Source organism: Lytechinus variegatus, chromosome 2, assembly GCF_018143015.1.
Source record: "Lytechinus variegatus isolate NC3 chromosome 2, Lvar_3.0, whole genome shotgun sequence".
Classification (NCBI taxonomy): domain Eukaryota; kingdom Metazoa; phylum Echinodermata; class Echinoidea; order Temnopleuroida; family Toxopneustidae; genus Lytechinus; species Lytechinus variegatus.
In genome coordinates this window covers 66,471,754-66,490,505 of record NC_054741.1, presented here as the reverse complement: position 1 = coordinate 66,490,505, position 18,752 = coordinate 66,471,754, and the positions used below count along the sequence as shown (strand labels likewise).

The 18,752-nt window shown below is 36.2% G+C and overlaps 1 protein-coding gene across 1 annotated transcript in view; it reads left to right on the top strand.

Annotated features, from left to right (window-relative positions):
* The first annotated feature begins 7,955 nt into the window (after positions 1 to 7,955).
* The window catches only part of LOC121408714 (solute carrier family 43 member 3-like), a 27,790-nt gene continuing 16,993 nt past the window's right edge, over positions 7,956 to 18,752 (top strand). The window contains exon 1 of the mRNA XM_041600320.1: positions 7,956 to 8,114. The gene's annotated coding sequence lies outside the window, so the exon portion shown is untranslated. The remainder of the gene's footprint in view (positions 8,115 to 18,752) is intronic.

Sequence of the window (18,752 nt, the reverse complement as noted above, 5' to 3'; positions counted from 1 at the left end):
CATCTCTGATTTGTCCACTAGCAATGAGCCAATTGAAAGCTCTAGTTTACTCCCGGGGGGCCACTTACATTGACGAGTGGATACCATGCGCGACCCAAAAAACACGTAAAAAGGATGTCTTTTTCACGATAGGGCACGTTACGTACGTAACGTGATAAGGGTGTCAAAAACACAAAAATAATGAAAAAAGGGTATCTATTTCGCTAGGAAAATTACGTGTTTACGGTCGAATTTGCGGGGATGATGAAACAAAATTAAAATGTTTTATAAAGGATGTCCTTTTTGCCCCAACACTTCGTGTTTAGAGTCCGATTTGCGCGAGGTGGTAAAGCCGGCGATCCGAATGATCGTAACAATAAAACATCCTGTACTTGTTTAGGGGTTCATTGTTCAGGGAATATTTGCCAAGAGTATCGTTTTGTTTCCAATTCTTGTTAAGGGTAGGGTTTCACACGCCAATACTTGTTAAGGGGTGCATTTTCAGAACATGAAAATTACGTGTTTAGGGTGCTTTTCGAGACCCCATGGTCGCGCATGGTATCCACTCGTGAATGGAAGTGGCCCCCCCGGGAGTTTACTCAGTTCACGTATGGCATCATCACGTCAGCAACACTGATTCCTATCGACTGCAGCCCTGAATTATTTCTTAGGACTTTCAACACCAAAACGCCCAAACTGTTTATCTAGTCAATTACTTGGTACCATCAGGCTGTATTGCACTATAAGAGCATGAAGCGTTCTCCCGTACATGTAGCTCTTTTCCAGACATTTAGCCTAAACACAACGGCTTACCATATCTAGCACTCAACTGATTCCTTTATGTAGGCAAGATATCTTTACCTCTCGAACTTCTTTGTTAATTGAGGAACTATGTAATGATCGAGCACAGACAGAGCAAGCAATCACCACACAAACATGATGTCTCTCAGCCGGTGGAAAATCTGAAGTCCTGGGATATTGACCCCGCTGCTGAATGGCCAGCAAAGACAGACAACTTAAGGTGACACCTGCATCAAGATGAGACCTATAGAGTGTTATCCAGGACAAGGAAGTATGAGGTTGGCATGCCATGGAAAAGAGTGGTGCAATGTCAAAAGGCTGATGGTCAACAGATCGCAAAGTGGGGCCTCCTGACAGAACCTTAGCGCTTCTTTAGCTGAATTGGATATTAAAGCGGGAAAAGGAGAGCCAAGTTTCCACCAGGGCCTGCAAAGGTCGGGACCCTGCTAGTAATTTTGTGGCTGAATCATAATTACACATCGGGAGCAGTTAAGTAAAAAAAATCTCCTTGCCCAGAATGGCGATGAGGAATATTTACAAGTATGTTTCGACATCAAAGCATGGTCATATCCCCAAACAAACCTTAGATTTGGACTCTCCATCCCCTAAAATCAGTATATTCCATGTTTTCAAAATTCTATAGGAACCCTATGCAGGAAAAAAAGAATTTAATGCATGTACGCATATGGCGGCCATCTTGGAAAATGGACGTTATTTGTAAATTTCGACATCAAAGCATGATTATATCCCCAAAAATAACCTCAGATTTGGACTCTCCATCCCCTAAAACCAGTATATTCCATGTTTTGAAAATTCTAGGTACCCTATACAAGAAATAAACAATATAAAAATATGGCGGCCATCTTGGAAAATGGCCACTATTTGTATATTTCGACATCGAAGCATGGTTATATCCCAAAATAAACCTCAGATATGGACTCTCCATCCCCTTTAACCAGTATATTCCATGTTTTGAAAATTCTAGGTATCCTATACAGGAAATAAACAATATAATGCATGTTATATGGCGGCCATCTTGAAAAATGGCCGCTATCTGTATATTTTGACATCAATGCATGGTTTTTTCCTCAAAATAACTTCAGATTTGAATTCTCCGCCCCCTAAAACCTTTAACTCCCAAGTTTTTAAACATATGTGTATGTTAAAGTGAGTGAACAGAAAATCCAAGATGGCTGCCGGCGGCCATTTTGGATTTTCGCGTATATCTCAAATTGCTCAATGCTGACAGAGCTCCAGCGTGTAGATTCTTCAAATAGAAGGTCTCACCAGTCAAAATCAGTCAAAAAAAAATATGACATTCCAATGCATCCTTACCCCCAAATCAGGGTTTGGCTGCCGGACTAGTTATATCCCGGGGGGCCACTTCCATTTACGAGTGGATACCATGCGCGACCATGGGGTCTCGAAAAGCACCCTAAACACGTATTTTCCATATTCTGAAAATGCACCCCTTAACAAGTATTGGCGTGTGGAACCCTACCCTTAACAAGTATTGGGAACAAAACAATACTCTTGGCAAGTATTCCCTGTATTTAACCTCTAAACAAGTACAGGAATATGTCACGGGTCCCTGGGTCGTTGGTTTTACCTTTACACTTCATTGGTTTATTACGACCCCACCTTCCACACCTCGTGCAAATCGGACTCTAAACACGTAATGTTGAGGCAAAAAGGACATCCTTTATAAAACATTTTAATTTTGTTTTATCATCCCCGCAAATTTGACCCTAAACACGTAACTTTCCTAGCGAAATAGATACCCTTTTTTTTCATTATTTTCGTGTTTTTGACACCCTTATCACGTTACGTAGGTAACGTGCCCTATCATGAAAAAACATCCTTTTTGCGTGTTTTTTGGGTCGCGCATGGTATCCACTCCTCAATGTATGTGCCCCCCCCCCCCCGAGTTATATGCACATTATTATTCATTAGGTAGGCTGACGACATCACATCTCCATTTTCCTTTTTCTTATGTTATTATGTTATTACATGCAATCATAAATGTTTCATTTTTTTCATACATGTGTAAATGATGTGTCTCCAATATGATGAATTAAGTTTCTGCAGTAAATAACTAATGAACTTATAGGACAAGTCCATCCCAACAAAAACTTGATTTGAATAAAAAGAGAAAAAATCAACAAGCATAATAAATTTCATCAAAATCGGATGTAAAATAAGCTATGGCATTTTAAAGTTTCGCTTCATTTCACAAAACAGTTATATGCACATATCGGTCGGTATGCAAATGAACTGATGACATCACTCACTCACTATTTCTTTTGTATTTCATTATATGAAATATGAAATATTTTTATTTTCTCGTCATTGTCATGTGAAATGAAGTTTCATTCCTCCCTGAACACGCGTAATCACATTATTTTAACATTTTGTGCTTCAGGCAAGGAGGTCCTAATCGTCAAATTCGTAAAAATTGAAATATTGTATAATTCAAACAATAAAAAAACAAAAGAAATAGTGAGCTGGAGACATCATCGACTCTCTCATTTGGATGTAACTGGCTCGTTCATAATTATAACTATTTTGTTAAAAATAAGCGAAACTTTGAATGTCATAACTTTCTTATTTTACATCCGATTTTGATGAAATTTTCAGCATTGTGCTTGTCTGATTTTTCTCTATTGATTCAAATCAGCATTTTTCTGAGGTTGACTTGACCTTTAATCACTTGTCAGTCACAATACTAGAGGCATTTTATAGGAGAAAGTTTAAGATAATGTTGGTATTATTTTAAAGACTTAATCTTTCGAAAGTGGATAAAGATTTCCGGCCAACTGTACCGGTTGACTACTTGCAATCTGGGTAAGAAAATATTACGTCATAATACTGGAGGCAAAACGAGAGCGAGTTTATATCAATGTTGACAATATTTAGTGAAACTTGTTTTGATTGAAGGGGAAGTTCGCCCTGACAACAAAGTTGATTCTAGAAATAGCGGAAAAGTAACAATAAAATATGGCCAAAGGTTTGAGAAAAATCCATGAAAGAATAAAAAGTTATTAGAATTTTAATCACTTGAATTGTAATGTCATATTCAGTATGAGTAGCTTTTCTACATATCGAATGGTAAGAAATCATTGAAATATCATTTTCTCAGAAAATTGGAAATGTCTTTATTTTTACTGTACCTTCAGTATATCAATAGACAAAGCATTTCACATCCTTTCCTAAAACGAAAAAAAATGTCATCAAGAACCATTAAAAATTGAAATTTACACATTTGTTTACCTAAGATATGGGGCAGCAGCTCGTTTATGACGTCACAAATCCAAATAACTTTCTTGATAATCAAGGAATTTTCCTCAAACCTTCGCCAATATTTTTAAAATTATTTCTGCTATTTTTACAACAATCTTTTCTCAGCCTGAGGGTGAACTCCCCCCTTTAGTCCACCCCAACAAAAACTTGATTTGATTAAAAAGAGAAAAATCCAATAAGCATACACTGAAGATTTCATCAAAATCGGATGCAAAATAAGTTATGACATTTGAAAGTTTCGCTTAATTTCACAAAACAGTTATATGCACATCATGGTCATGATGGTTGGTATGCGAATGAGGAGACTGATGACGCCATCCACTCACTATTTATCTTGTAGTTTATTATATGAAATATGAAATGTTCTAATTTTCTCCTCATTGTCAAGTGAAAAAGTGATAAATTCCTCCCCGAACATATGATATTAGCATTGCTTAATACTATTATGATTCGGTCAATTCGGTCCCCATGGTCATATCTGTATATAAAAAAAAATAAATATTGTATAATTCAAACAATAAAAAAACAAAAGAAATAGTGAGTGATGAACATCATCGACTGACTCATTTGCATGTCACTGAGTTGAGCATATCACTGTTTAGTGAAAAATAAGCGAAACTTTAAATGCCATAACTTTCATATTTTACATCCGATTTTGATGAAATTTTCAGATTATGCTAGTTTAAATTTTCTCTATTTATTCAAATCAACATTTTGCTGGGGTGGACTTGACCTTTAACATGGGATTGTATACATACAATTAAGCTGGTTGTCCTCCGCGGCCTGCTGTTAATGAGTGCGACAGACTATTAAAGGATATTTTCCTAACTTCTCTCCCCTTCCGCTTACTTTTGCAATCCCCCTCTCCCCCCGAGAATATCTCGGAGGTACGCCACTGTTGGTCATGACTATATGCATTTGTGTTGCACCATCTAATTTTGGAAGCGAGGTCTTAAAGGACAAGTCCACCCCAACAAAAAAATTGATTTGAATGAAAAGAGAAAAATCCAACAAGCATAACACTGAAAATTTCATCAAAATTGGATGTAAAATAAGATAGTTATGACATTTTAAAGTTTTGCTTAATTTCACAAATGGATGTGCACATCCCGGTGGGTATGCAAATAAAGAGACTGATGACGTCATCCACTCACGATTTCCTTTGTATTATATTATATGAAATAGAGAATATTCTATCTTTCTCCCCCGGGGGGGGGGGCACTTCCATTGACGAGTGGATACCATGCGCGACCATGGGGTCTCGAAAAGCACCCAAGACACGTATTTTCCATATTCTAAAAATGCACCCCTTAACAAGTATGGGCGTGTGAAACCCTACTATACCCTTAACAAATATTGGAAACAAAACGATACTCTTGGCAAGTATTCCCTGAAATGAACCCCTAAACAAGTATTTTATTATTTATTTATATTTTATTGTTATGTCATGGGTCCTTCGGTCGTCGGTTTTACCTTTATACACATCATTTATTTTAGTACGACCCAACCTTCTACACCTCGCGCAAATCGGACTCTAAACACGTAGTGTTGGGGCAAAATGAAAAATGAAAAATAAGCAAAGCTTTAAAATGTCATAACTTTCTTATTTTACATCCGATTTTGATGAAATTTTCAGCGTTTTGCAAGTTTGATTTTCCCCCTATCATTCAAATCAACATTTTTCTGTGTTGGACTTGACTTTTAAAGGACTATGCACAATCAGCGTCGTTTTTTAAAAATCATTTTTCACAAAAGAATATCCACAACATAGACACCCATGTAAATGTTTGTTAGGGAAGTAAGAGACATGAAACAAGAGTGGCACCATAAATGATTGGGGATGACAGACACAGCCACTCCGTATATTTTTCAAGTAGTAAAAAAAAAAAGAAAGAGGAGAGAAAAACGAAACGAACGAAGAAGCAGAAGGGAGATATTTCCTGCCATACAGGTACTCTTCACAAATCTGACAGCCTTAGCCTAAGTATTAGATAATGCAGGACAATGTGGCTATTTTTGTCGATCATGAATGCAATGTGCTTTAGTACATACAAAGATATGTCCTTTGGTCTGCTTTAATAAAGCATTGATAAGTATTGATTTGACTTGAAAAATTTGAGCTGCAAAATACAGTTTGGAAGTAATTATTAGAACATACTGATAATTGTGAACAGGGCGTATATACGGGTGGGGCATGGGGGCACGTGCCCCCCCCCCTCATCGGCTGGCAAGAAAAGAGGGAGAAAGAAAAAGAAACGAACTGGGGGAAGAAAATATTGTATATTTACTATGATAAATTATATTACTTAATATATAATATTTTTATTATAGTGACAATATGTTAATCACTCCTGGTGCTCGCATTGTCTGTTTAATGAGATTCTTTAAAATCATATCAAAGAATGGTAAAATGAATTATTTTACTAAAACAATCCGTTTTCAAGTCAATATACACATTATATTTCCTCGCACTTCGAGTTCTTATTATTCTATATAGGGAAATGTGCTTCTTTTTCACGAGGAAGCCTACTTAAAGCGATTGCCCCTTTTAAGGTCTGAATATAAATTATTTCCAGTCCGTACGTTCGAATTAGTGGATTTGTGATATAAATTTGCTCTTCATGAATTCCTAAAAACAGTCTTTAAAATGCCCCTTTTTCGTCTGAATATCAGAAATTTTCAGCTCACACTTCGCGCTCACATTTTGTATTATGGTCTTAATGAATTTCTACAAAACAAGCTTCAGAATGCCTCAGAATGCCTCTATTCTTGTCTAAAATTTTATTAGCGAGATAGCCTACGGATCATGTTCATGATTACATAATACAAAAATTGCTTCATGTGTTTATGTGTATTGAAAAAAACCGGCAAGCACTTGGTGCACGCATAATGTGACTTTTGTGAGATACAAGTATGTATGCTCTTTATGAATTCCTTTAAAAAATTATTCTTTATAATGGTCCTGTTTGAGGTCAATACATACACAAATTTCAGCTCGCGCTTCGCGCTCGCATTGTTTCTTAGTGAGATAGGTAGGCTCCCACGTATCATGATTGGTATGCCCGAATATTTTTTTAATAAGGACTATCTATCTTACTCCTCAACATGAAACGTTATCTACACTCAAATGGCAAACAGTGGAAGAACGTATAAAATATCAATGTTGTGTTCATGCTTTCAAAATACAAAACGATTTAGCACCAGTCTATTTGGAACCACTTATCTGTAAACATGGTAAACGTAATGTAACATATCCGTCAAATACCCTGCCCAAGGACGGATTATACATGTAAAACAAAATCTTTGAATACGTTGGTGCCGTCTTATTTATTCGCTTCTTGTTGTATACAATTATGCACATTCCTCCATGTATTAAAAAAACACTGTATAAATCATTAAAATTCTCATTTATACCTGGAATTGAGAGCGCTTCCCGACCTCAATTCCAGGTTTGTTTGTTTTTTTTCGCGTAAAGTGATAATAGTAATGACCAGCATTCCGAAGGAGGGAAGTATTCTTTTTCAATAGCCTGGATACGTGTAGAGGATTTGCTTTTGAAAGTGGGGGGGGGGGGCTGACCAAGAAAAAATCACACTCACTTGGTCATTTACTAATTTTTACGTTTTTAGAAAATAAAAGGGTGTCAATAATGCATGAAGGTTGGAGAATTCGCTCCATGCATGTATATGCATGTTGGGGTAAAACTTTACACTGATTAAATACTTGTATTTTGGCCGCTTCTTAAATATTGGGAATAAAAAATGTTTCATTTTCTTGCCTCTTTCCCCCACCATCTGCATCATCGCAGAAGGGAGCCGGATTGGCGTACGTTCCAGGGTACGTTCTATGCGCACATCGCGCGCGATTCGCAAAATAACCTCCGTCTGCCAAGCTTGCTGTTGTGAGAGCGGCAGTTTTGTGTTTGCGATCATTATACTCCAGGACGAACAAGATGATCAGGGGACCTCGATCAGCTTACTGACTCCTTCGAAACCTTAATTGCACGAAGATTACATGGAGCTAACACAGATGAGGTAGGTATATTGTGTTTATTTGGCTTTTCAAATCCTTATTTTCCCCCGTTTATATCAAGGACAGGGTGTAGTATATATTATAGCATACAGCATGTACAGTTAAAACTCCCTGCCACCTGAATCGCCTGAATCACAATGATCCCAAGCTTTAATTTCTCTGCTAAATTCAATAAACCCTGGCAGGGATTGATAATATCGAGAATTGATAAAGACAATGACATGATATGAACGCATACATCCGTGTTTATAATTTGATTTTCGAAGTTCTGAATAGGCCTTTCTTTTCCCTGATTTTATTTTCGATGGCATTTATACGGAGAATAGTGTTCTCGGTAGTGTTCGAGTTCGCACATTCAACACAATCATGTTCAATGATATCCGGATGTTGTCGGTCTCACCGTGGTCTCATAGCACTTGTGTGCATCGCTTTGGGTGACATATGCCAAATGAGTTTATTTCCTTTTAGCTACAGAAAATAAATTTAATCAGATTTGCATCACGTTTACGCATGTACATTGCAACCGGTCTCCATTAAGTTCATTTCAAGTAAACCTTTTCTTCCAATAATTTTTTTTTCATATTAATTAAAGAATGAAATATGAATAACATACTGAATATAATGAACGGATGAAGGCGTAATGAGCCAAACTTGGAACTTGTGTCGGGATACGTCGAACAGCAATTTACGAACAGAGAGGTATACTTAAAGGGGAGTGAAGAGCACAGAAAAGAGTAACTAAGGGTCAAAAGGGAGTACATATAAAATACATGATATGGCATGATAAAGCAGGCGTCTACATTACTTTCTGCGATATAATACAAGCGCCATAATTTTATGTTACTCTATAGCTACTTGAGTGTTATAGCCAGACCTATATATTATAGCTCTTAGATGAAAGTAAAATGAGAGATGTTGAAGGGCACGTGTCCCTTGTCCCTGATATGCATGTGTTTGAATAAAATCATTAGCTAACATGTTTAAGTGATTATGCACTTAAAAGCAGCGAGAGCCTGTATGGCTATACACTGCAGACGACCGCAACTCGAAAGAGGAAAAATAATTATCGACGAAACTGTAGATTTTGTGGCGGGATACGCCTGCGATATAACAATACATATACAATATTTGGCAAACAATCAAATGTTTATCTCGCCTATAATATTGTAGCAAAAAATAGGGACCGAGTGTTAATTTACGTAAATTATGTTGGCTTTTATTTCATTTCCATTTTTTAAGGAAAGGTTCCCCCCCCCCAAAAAAAATGATTTGAATAAAAAGAGAAAGTCCAATCAGCATATCACTAAAAAGTTCATCAAATCGAATGTAAATAAAAAAAAAATCATGACATTTTCAAGTTTTATATATATGCACATCCTGGTAAGTATTAAATGAGGGGACTGATGAGGTTACCCAAACACTATTTCTTTTGTTCTTTACATTAATATGAAATATAAAATATTCTAAGTAACTCTCCTTTGTCATATGTGAAGCAAAGTTTTATTAATTCCTCCCTGAACATATGAAATTATCATCATGATCATTGTGTTAACATTTTAAGTCAAGTTGGTCCTTAATGTCAAATCTGTAAAAATGGAAATATGTACAATTCAAAAAATTGAAAACAAAACGGAGGGACATCATCGACTCTCTTGTTTACATGTCACTGAGTTGTTCATACTACCATGACTACAGTGCGTATAAAAAAGTTTACACTTTGAAAAAGCCCTGGGAATTAAAAAATATACAATTAACATGTGGGTAATTTTTTCACATATAATCTTGGGTTTGGGTCTCATCTATCAATTGAAAGTAAAAGTTTTGACAGAATGTTGCACTTGAGTGAGCACTGTCCATTTTTGTAAAGCTCGCAGAAATCTGTTTGCGCAGAAATTCTTGTTTTCACGCTTTGTCAAGGGGAGCAGGCGAAATCAAACTTACCCTGCGAAACATTTTCCATACATTTCCCTTGCACTTTTAGTCAATTTAGATAAAACGGATATATTCAAGCATTTTGTAACAATTTTGCCACCCAAATTGAAATTTCAACACTTAGTAAGCACAAGCTTTACCGTTTTTGTGCCAGCTGGATCTTAGGACATAACTGCAACCGAACGAAAGTTTACATCAGACATCTCCAGCATTTTTTTTACTAAGTTTTTATCATTTAAAGTGTGTTTACATTTGATTTTTTATATAATACTTGTTTCTCTACACTTTTCCCAAGCTTGACAATAATTAAAGGGGAATCCAGCCTTGGCCATAAAATGTTGTGTTGGGAAGAAGAAAAATAAATTAAACAGAATGGCGAAAGTTTGAAAGAAATCGGACAAGCGATAAGAAAGTTATAGCTGATTTAAAATTGAGATCACTAATAGTATGTAGATTTCAAATTGGCAACTGGGTAAGTAAATTATGACAAGGGGCAAGGACAACTTTCCCATAGGCCATGTACTTTATTATCAGGGATTTGTGGTTTTCTCCTAAGTACCTATTCCCCTGGGGCAGTAATCTAAATATAATCCTGGTAGTATATTGTTTTATGTCCTCATGAAAGAAAAATATAATTTGAAATAAAACTTTTGAGAAAAATGACATTTTAGCCATAATATGTATTGGAGACTTGGAGTACATGGAAGAGTAGTCCTTGCCTTACATCACTATGACATCCCATATGCGGCCAATTTGAAGTCTCCATGGGTATAGTGATTACCAATATTTACAACTTTTAAAAATTCATAACTTTCTTGTTGTTTGTCCAATATTGTTCAAACTTTCACCCATTAACTTGTCTGATTTTTCTTTTTCTTATAAAAACAAGTCTTTATTTGGGTTGGATTCCCCTTTAACAAAATGAAAATCAAGCCTAAGCCATTTCATTTAAATCACAGCTCAGTGTAAAGCAAATATCGTCTTGATGGCCTCGGTTTGTGGGGGAGTGGGGTGGGGCGCAGTGCAATCTTCGAAGTGTTTTGGGCAAGGAAACAAGTTTAAAAAGGTAAAAGGTATCTTCAAATCCATTTCACTAGCTAAATTCCACGTGTTCTTCATTAATAAGGTCTACTTTTATTCGCATATAATTATTTCAAAGTTCTGCGCAAATCATTTTTCACTAATTTTTCAAAAGTAAGTGGTGCTCACTCAAGCGGAAATATTTTTTGATAGTAATATCTTCATATGCTTAAATGGATCTGTACCAATGTTAAAATGTGGAAAAATCTTGAGGATATTACAAATGTATAATTTTACAGGATTTTTTCAAAGTGTAAACTTTTTTTTGATACGCTCTGTATAACTGTCCCTGGGATTTTTTCTTTCTTTATTTGAATAAGCGAAACCATTTTAAGATATCATTCATAACTTGTTCATTCTCCATATTAAATTTCGATAACATTTTCAATTTTATGCTTGTTTGAATTTTCTCTATTGATTGAATGGGTGGATTTGACCTCAGTTTGATTAAGTTCGAATGAAAACACTATATGTATGTCTTCGTTTGTCTTATTTGTTGCTTCCGCTGATAGTTGGAGACGCGACAGGGGGCAGGGACGACCATCAAGCTATATTTTTTTTAAATCTTGTATATAGAGGGTTGAATGGAAGAGGAAAAAAGAGGAAGAAAGGGAAGTGAAGGAAAGACGAGTATCCAAAAGGGAGCTAGGTCTGGTTCAATAGTATCTCTGTGTCTGCATGGATCGTACGTTGATCGAACGTACAATTAATTATTATTAATCCAGGGAGTTGGCAGATCCATGCAGTTTATTGACGACAACAAATTGCGTCACTGTTTGGGGCCCTATATTACAACGGTGCCTCCCCTGAATATTAAGCAAGTGCTCACTTTTGACGTTACAAGTCAAATGATCAACACATTTAATAACTTTGTATTCTTTGGTAGATTTAAATTTCCTCAAACCTTCGCCAATATTTTGTGTTACATTTTCTGCTGTTTTAACAATACTCTTTTTGTCACGGTTCTTTACTCATTGTAATAATAATTTTATTATTATTTATTATTATCGTTATGGCAACACCTGCTCTATCTAGCGGCTACTCTCCTGTTTACAATCTTCACTGCACTGTTACTCTGCTTTTTATAGGCCTATTGTGACGAAATTTTTCAAGATAACGGCCAGAAACACTGATTAGCTAAGTACATATTCATGTACCGTAATAATTAAGTTGAATACTATGTCATATTGGATTGGTGACCGTTTTACCCGGCGCCCGCACCCCGGCCCGCACAAATACGAATCGGGAGGAGGGGGGGGGGGTGGTATCACACATCACTTATGTCAACATGTTGACAATCATATTTTGACGGAGGTGGTTATGTTGATAAAAACTCAAATCATCAAAATACTATGCCTATATGTTTCTTCCTATAAGTGCAAGTCTAGACTGTTTGTTTAATACACAATTCTCCGGTTATTAGCGCGTTTCCGTTTTACACCCTGGCGAAGGCATTTTCCGGAAAAGTAGCCAAAAAGCGACTAGTGAAGAGTCTACACACATCGCTGGTTGCATGCAGCGTGCGACACAGGCGAGTCCACCACCGCATGGGAGAGAGAGAGAAATGTTATAGATAGAAATATGGACGGACAAAGAGAAAGAGAGAAAAAAGACAGACAGATGCTAGAGGAGAGAGATAGAGAATTTGAGAGACAGATAGATAGATGTTAGATGGATAGAAAGATATATGAGAGAGACAGAGAAGATAGACAGAGAAGATAGACAAATTAACAGATAGATAGATATATAGATAGAGAGAAATAGAGAAAGACAGACAGATGGATAGATAGATAGAGAGAGATAGAGAATTTGAGATAGATAGATGTTAGATAAAGAATGAGAGAGACAGAGAAGATTATTAGGTAGATAGATACTGCAGTTACATAGATAGATAGAGATAGAATTGAGAGATAGCTATATAGACAGATAGAGAGAAAGACAGACATCAGCAAATCGGCAAGGTAAATGATCAAGGCAAACATTCGGATTGAACCTGGAAAGTATAAGCTTAGCTGCAATTTGCAAGTATGGCATGTTCTGCAGATAACTTCGGTGCGGACTTTGGATCGCGCGCCCAGCTGATAATGTAAACAAACGTAGACGTAGACTCTTCACTAGTCGCTTTTTGGCTACTTTTCCGGAAAATGCCTTCGCCAGGGTGTAAAACGGAAACATTCCTCCGGTTATTAGGATGTTGACATTCGTACACAACATGATGGCGCACATAATTTAACCTTTCCAACCTCCTAGCCGCTCTCTCCCGCTGCTACAGAAAATGAGTTACCCATATGCCATTTGAAGCAGCCAAACTATTCATTAAAATCTGAAGCATGAAATCACGACAGCTGGTTGTTTGTGTATTGGGAATACCGTTATTGTGAATCTACTGAATGTTACGCATCTCGTTGTATTGTTCAATATTATTTGTACAATTGGTTGTATTCCGTTGTTCCATATACAGCTTCAAATGTGCGAATTACGTTTTGCTTACCAGCGCCGTATTCAAGCGTGTGGTATGTACACGGCGGAAATCCAAGGAATCATGCATGTAGGCTTGTAAACTCAAGGGAATGAGTTTTGAGACCCTTACACCATATTTCCTTAAATTAGATAAGTCTGAAAATGGAATACGGAGACACCCAACTTTTTGGCGCAAATATTCGTTATACCCAAATATTCTCTGCTGAATGATACGCGCCGTATAAGCTAAAACAACAACATTTTATAAATAAAACAGTTTACAGTGACATAATTCTACTTCGAAAAAAATAATACATTAGATGCAGATAGGATATCAGTTCGTCCACCATCCACATGGTCTCGTTGCCAATTCGTCCACTCACCATTTCGTCTAATAACGTCAAATAGCCATTATTTAGTCCATATCCCATTTGGTCTAATTGGACAGTGTTGATTGTGCAAAATGAATGAAAATGAAATGGATATCAACCCAACTGGTTATGGGACTAAATGGTCATAGACGAAATGAATTACACGAAGTGATGAATGGACCAAATGGTTATTGGACCAAATGGTTGTTAGACGAAATATTGATGGACGGAATGGCATTAAACTGAATGTAGACCATGTGGTGAGTTGACGAGTTGGCAGTAGACGAATTGGCAATTCACTGTCCCACACTCCATAAGATGCATGCCCTTTCATGATATTCGATCACCTCATTTTACATGAATACTAGTAAAATAATAATATGCCTAATAATGATAACAATGATAATGGTGATACTGGTGATAACAATGATAACATTAATAATAATGATGATCATGATAAACAACGTAAAGATTTCCAAGTTTGAAGATGCTGGTCAATGCAAACAATTCGCATTACCCGATTACTTGTTAGTTTTCACAAGAACGTTTTTTTCCCCTGTCAACAAAAAGAGGTAAAGAAAAAAAACGGGCCTTGACGTCATTTTCAGCATTTATATTGTTCTGAAAGGAGCAATAGTACACAATGCGTCGTACAGAGGCACCACAGTGGGTGGATAGCCACTGTCTGAGAAATGTTGGTTGTATTTATGACCTTTTACTGATTTAGACAGCATACTGCATATTGCACAGCTATACAAGAATGACATAGGGACAGAGAGAGAAGCTTTGGAAAGGGCCCTCAGTAACCCCCCCCCCTCCAAAAAAAAAAGAAGGGCAAGGAAAAAAATAGAAGAAAAAATGATGTTAGAACAGGATGTATGGCTGAGACATGGTTCTATAATGTCTCTATAATATCAGTGAGAAAATATGAAGTCACATTGAATTAAGATAATCTTGACACCCCCCCCCCCCTTGCCCATCTACCAAAATACCTGCGCCATGTTGACGCCGTCCCCTCATAAAGACTGTACAGTACATCAATGTATCATTCCAATTCTTTATGAGGGACTGTAAGAGGGTGCTTACGAACGAGTCGTTAAAATCGATTTCATTTTCAGCATGTTCAGTATACCACATCTGTCACTTGCTTATACCATGGACCCTACCGAACGCACTATCACAGAGGTTCCAGACGTCTTTTTTTTTTTGGGGGGGGGGTATTTTATTATTTTGTTTTCTTTTTTTCCAGCTCCTTTTGGGGGCTACGAACAAGCCGTTCCTTCTGACATATTTGGCATATCATCATGATCATTGTGTATGTGCACCAGACGCGTACTATCGCTCAACCGCATGACACGTGTGCCTCCCGACAGCTTTTTACTTCATTACTATTGTGTTTTTTTTTTTTTTGGGGGGGGAGGGTCACATATAATTTGTTTTCCTATTAAGAATACTCTTTGTTGAAGAAGCTTGGCATGTCTGTATAAATGTACATAACGTGCATCGTCGCCGTCTCGGGGGGGGGGGGGGGTGTACGACGGGCGTGTCCCTCCTCGGACTTGAACTTTTGTAACATGAGCCTGTGGGTGTCATTTCGCCGCCGCCCCCCCCCCCCTTCCGCTGGATAAACAAATCTCACGATTTTTTAATAGCAATGAGATAAGTATTCAGTAGGCCTATATTTTAGTTTTGCCATTATGTTTGGTACCGATCCAGTATTCCTGTGTCTTAGTGTGTTTTTTTTATTGTTGGTGTAGCTTTCGGTCCTATATTTTCATTGTCAACAAAATGTAAAGCAGAATACTGAGAAAAAAACAACATTCTCTTACTCAATAATGTTTGCTTATTACAGGCCTGGCCCTGGGAACTCAGATCACAGGCATATATGTATAAGTTTTATCCCTTTTTTTCATTAGGGTGATATTTTTTCTTAAAATTGGGCATTGTCCGGTCTTCTGATTTTTTTCTTGTCGAGTGATTGTGATTGGTTTGTGTTACTGAATATGAATTGAATTGAATTAATTAATTACATCACTGGCATTCGCTAATATTCTGTCCAAAACAAAAATACAAAGTAATACAAAATATATGCTGAATAAAAACACTATTCAACATTATTTTGTCAAAACGTATTTTTACTTTTAGTCAATATCATTATGATGGCATAAATGATAGTGGGAGGAATAGAAAAAATAGAAAAGAACTTGCAGGGGGATTTTGTGCCAAAATGGAAAGGGCATAGAGAATACTTTAGTTTTTACGAGACCAGGTATTAAAATTTAAAAAATCCTTTCTGCTTTTGTACTGCTCAAATAAAGAAAATTGAGTGTTTTTATGTCATGGTTTTTATTCATAGTATGGATGATAAAGACTTAGTTGCTGCCTTTATACATATGATATATATTTTTTATGCATCTCCAAATAATAGAGATATCAAATAAGGAGGTGGTTAACCTTTGAAGGAAATTTTATGTTTTTAAGGCCTTTAGAGTTGGTTAAACCTTTTAACATGTTCAAGACCTAATGATTTAAGTTTTTCAGTTATGTATTTGATATGAAAAAATGTGGCTGTACTTTAAAGTTTCTTTTGTTATTTTTTTTTTCTTTGTTTGTTTTTTTGTTATTATTGGGTACTTTGTAATAATATGAAAGACAAAGGAAGGAAAGTAATATAAAAGAAAGAACGTGAATAACGTGTAGTTCAAGTAAACTGGTATAGTTTTCACCAATGTTATTTGTATATCTATGGAAAAGTAGTAAGTATGCGAGAAAATAAGGAATAAGTACATGTACCAACGGTTTCAGAAAGTTTGTTTTATTTATTGGATGATATTTTTAAAATGCTGTTAAAAAAAGGACTTTCATGTATATGCAAGGCTGTGCATTCATTTGACTAAATAATCTTTATAATTTTGATAATGCAGAATGAGCCCTGGCATTAACAATGCATACTTCTTTCACTCAGATACTGGTTGTTTTATGTAGATTATTTCTGGTTGCCTTGCGCACGAAATTTTTGCACGAAATGTACATAGACATTTTTACAGTGCCTAAAAAGTAGTGGATTTCAGTTTCTATTCTTGGCATAATATGGAAGGCCTGGATAAGGACCTAGGCGCGATGGTATGCGCCATGTCTTTCTTGTTCGTTTCGCGTGAAATTATGTTTAGTGTTGTCTTGTTTGTGTGTCAAGTGTTTATGTTTGTTTATGTTTGTTGTTTTGTGTTTGTGTTGTCAGTGTTAAAAAAAAATAAAAAAGCCTCCACAGGAATTGTTATTCATAACTTAATGCTAGATTCAATGTATGATGGGTAGTTTCAGTATAATTTCTTTGAACTGTCGAGGTTTAGAAATAGTAAAAAAGGTTACTATTATGTGAACCTGACAGTTCAATTTATATATTTGTTGCAATTACTGTTGTACTGTATTTTGTTGTTATTAATTTGATTTGTCATTGAAAAGATATCTTGTTATGTTTGAATAATAATAAAATCCCTGTGGAGGGGAAACAAATTGAAAAAAAAAAAATAAATGATAGTGGGAGGATTAGCATGCAGAGGAGAAAGGGAGAGTGTGTAAGTGAGATGAAGGGGGTGAGAGAGAGCGTGGGAAGACGAGGGAGAAAGAGAAGAGCGTATTTCATATAAACACAATATGATTCAATATCATCAGTCAGTATTAAATAGAAGCATATAGTTGGAATGCCTTCAAAAGTCATGACTATCCTTAAAAAACGATAGGATGCGTTTTGAACTCGCTTTATTTTGTGTCTGGCCGCTCACTGAAAAATTTTTAAATCTTGCACCTATCAGAAAAAACAAATCATAACGTCAAAAGTGATTTTTTCCCCCTACATTTTCTGAAAAGATATATTTATTTTAAAAAATAACATATGATAGAGTAGGATAAATTAATACCATTTAATATGGGGATGTAATAATACAAATAAGGGCCCAAAATTTTGATTTGGAGCCCCAACTTAACCACCCCCACCCCCTTTCTCTGACTCTCATTTTCTCACCATATTTGAATTGCTCATTAAAATTCCTTTAAAACATGTAAGTCAAAAAGATTTATTTAGGTCAGATCACGACCCAGGGAGGGGGCCAATCCCAGCCCCTCCCAAAGACACAAATTCTCTAAAAACATGGTAGGTTTTATACTTATATCTCAAATACTTTAGTTATCGCTTTATATATAATTGCCATTTCACATTTATCAGCATTTGGTACTTAATTTTTAATACATTGTCTATGGGGAAACTGAACGCCCATAGCGCAATAATTCTATTAAGCTACTTATGACTTGATGCTTGAAATTGTGTAAAATTTGGTATCACTGACGCATAAAGTTTAACGTCAGAACTAATTTCAGCGACTGCGCATAGTTATTGGTTCAGAATTCCATAGACTTGTGTGGCACTGGGTGTTCTAACAGTATGAAAACCTGTCTTGGTGACCACCTGCCTCTAGTAAAAACATATTGCCTTTTGTTTGAAACGCCCTGTATAGGCCTACTTTCTTCAAAATTCTATATTGTTTAATTATATCAATGTTGAAATGTTTATGCAAATATATGCCCTATCGGAGGGAAATAAAAAAAAATGAAGAAAAAATAATAAAACGTAAAAGCTTATTTCAGAAAAGGAACCGGTTTTACTTGCCATCAAAATTGTCTGCAAACTGGAAGGAATACTACTGTTATATTGTTATAGAACCAACAATCATCACTTTTCTATTACAGACACATGGCTTTTTGTGACCGCAAATGACAGTAGACCTCTGTTCATTGTCATTT